We start from the raw sequence: 2,882 nt of genomic DNA, 5'->3' as shown, positions 1-2,882 counted from the left end.
GCTGTTTCTAAAAGGAGATGGTCCCTTCTCGGTGAATTATAAGTGGTGATCTATAACCAAGAGGAAATTAGAATTCAATCAACGTACAACAAAACCGAGTCAGCATGAAATCGCTTCTAGATCTAATGTCTCCTCTTTAAAAAAAAAAAAAAATTTTTAACAGTTCAAAAACGTGTGAATAACGCCTTGGGAAATACATTAGGCAAAATCCTCTGAAGCTAAAATGGACCTACGTATGACTCAGCGATTCCACTCCTGGGGACTCACCCAACAAAAATAATCCCTACGCCCATGAAAAGACGTGGAGGCGAGCGCTCATGGAGGCTTTACTCATAAATAACCTCCCGCTGGACAGGGACCAGGTGTGCATTCACGGAGCCGCACAAGAGGCCCGGGTCAGGAGACACGATGTGGGGCTGAAGAAGCCGGACAGAGCATAAGGCAAGCTCTCTCTCCCCGTCCACGAAGCTCACAGACAGGCAAAAGGAACCCATGGCATTTGAAATCGGGGTCACAGTTACCGCGAGAGCGGCTGCAGCGAGGAGGCACAGGGGAGCAGTCTGGGTGTTGAAAACGTCCCCCATGTTGATCTGGGTCACGGCTGTATTTGTAAAAATTCACTGAGTTTTACCATTAAGAGATGTATACTCTATACTTGTTATGCTGTGCCCTGTTTTTCCCTTAAAAAACTAACCTTGTTTGGGGGTATTTTTTTTAATATATATTTTTATTGATTGCAGGGGGGAAGGGAGAGGGAAAGGGGGAGAGAGATAGAAACGTCAATGATGAGAAAGAATCATGGATCAGCTGCCTCCTGCATGCCCCCCACTGGAGATGGAGCCTGAAACCCGGGCATGCGCCTTTGACCAGAATCAAACCCAGGACCCTTCAGTCCACAGGCCAATGCTCTATCCACTGAACCAAACCGGCCGGGGCCAACCTTGTCATTTTAACTTACCGGGTTTTTGGATTCGGCCTTAGAGAAAGGAGAGGAACGGATTTTATGGAGAAGCTGCTATGTGCTACAACTGGACTAAGCATGTTTATACGTTTCTATCATTTTTCATGGTCATCTTTACAACTACCCCCAGGATGTAGGTTTGGTTGCTCCTTTGTCCCCAGATGAGGAACCCTCGGCCTGATAAATGGAGTGGACCCGCCCGAGGTCACAGAGCCATTCGGGCCCTTAATAGCTGCCTGCGCTGTGACTGTACCAGCCACGTGAGGAGGCACGCGATGAGCGGGGCCCTGGTCTAAACGCTGTCCATGTGTCATTATCTCTGGTTATCTGCACAGCTATCCTGCGGGGCAGGCACGGCCACTCGTCCCCATTTCACAGATGAGGACACTGCGGCCCCGTAAGTCACGTCCCCCGGGCCGCCCGGCACGTACACGGAAGGGCCCAGCCTCTCATTTCTGCCCGACAGCAGCACCATTAGGTTCCGGGGTTTCTAGCAGGAGGCAGTGTGTGGAGTCTGCCCGTCACCAGGGACACAGGGGTTTCTCGGAGCTCAGCTGCCTGCTTTGTGGCACCGTCTTCGGTGGCAGCTCCTGCTTACGTGTTGCCTTGCTATTCACACTCACTCATCTGTTTAGAAAGTCGGAAAACAGGCCCATGAAGCACCGAAGCCCAAACATCCCGAGATAAATGCGCAGGCAGGTCTCCCCAAGGCAGAGGCACCCGGGCCATGGAGGGAGGGAGGGAGAGAGACCAGGAGAGGGAGGAATCCCCATTGTTTTCCACTGCTCAGAGCCAGGCACACCCTCCCCATCCCCACGGGCCCAGGTACCCCGGCACAGATGACCAACCAGCAGCCAGGGGCCTGGGCTACGTGTTGTTTGCAGACTCGGATCTCACCTCGGAGGGGCCACGACGTAATGGGAAATACAACTGCATGAGGAGAGACCCAGGGGTTGATGAAGAACTGGTGAACTGCAGCCGCAGGACAAGTGAGCCAGCCTGGGCAAGGCGTGGGCTCGGACCCCAGGGGAGGAAGGGAGAGACACTGCCCTGCCCCCCAGTGTACTGTCCAGCAGAGGCCTGGGCAGGGCCAACGAGCCACCTGGTCAACCAGACAGCCCTCTGTGATGTTGCTACTCCTCTGTCACAGGGGTTCCCCCTCGGGCAGGGATGCACTCCCCCAGCCCTCGGGCCCACCCATCAGAGCGATTGCCGCCTTTCCCAGCCCAGCAGGGTCAGCAGTCTCCCCTCAGGGGCCTTGGGAAGAAGGAATCGGGTGAAGGAGAGGGAATCCGGGCCCCAGAGCAGCCACAGGGACCCCAGGCTCACTCCCAACAGCAACAACAATAGCCCCGCCCTCCTGACAGGTGCACGGGGGCTGGTTATGGGAGAGAGGGGCAATTCCGGGTCTCTGATGTCCTAGCAACCTTCCGGGGTCACATGCGCTGGGGGTGGAGGTGGGGAGGGCTCTCAGAGACGACAGTCTCCTTCCTGAGGTGTCAGCGGGAATAGCACGTTCCTTCTGCCGGTGAGCGGACAGGTCGCTCCACTCCGACCAGAACGTGACCCCAGTATTACAGGTGGAGTTAGAACGTAGCTGCGGAGAAAACCTTCAAACCTGGACCCAGCCCGGCTGCCGTGGACAAGTGGTTGAGTGTCAACCTATGTCACGGTTCGATTCCTGGTCAAGGGCACATGCCCAGGTTGCGGGCTCCATCCCTGGTGTGGGGCGTGCAGGAGGCACCTGACCAATGGTTCTCTCTCATCATTGATGTTTCTATCTCTCTCCCTCTCCCTTCCTCTCTGAAATCAATAAAAAATATCTTTTACCTGGCTGGTTTGGCTGAGTGTATAGAGAATCGGCCTGCGATTGAAGGGTCCCAGGTTCGATTCTGGTCCCGGGCACCTGCCCGGGTTTCAG

This window comes from Myotis davidii, unplaced genomic scaffold (assembly GCF_000327345.1).
Source record: "Myotis davidii unplaced genomic scaffold, ASM32734v1 scaffold328, whole genome shotgun sequence".
Lineage (NCBI taxonomy): Eukaryota > Metazoa > Chordata > Mammalia > Chiroptera > Vespertilionidae > Myotis > Myotis davidii.
This window is presented reverse-complemented; position numbering follows the sequence as displayed.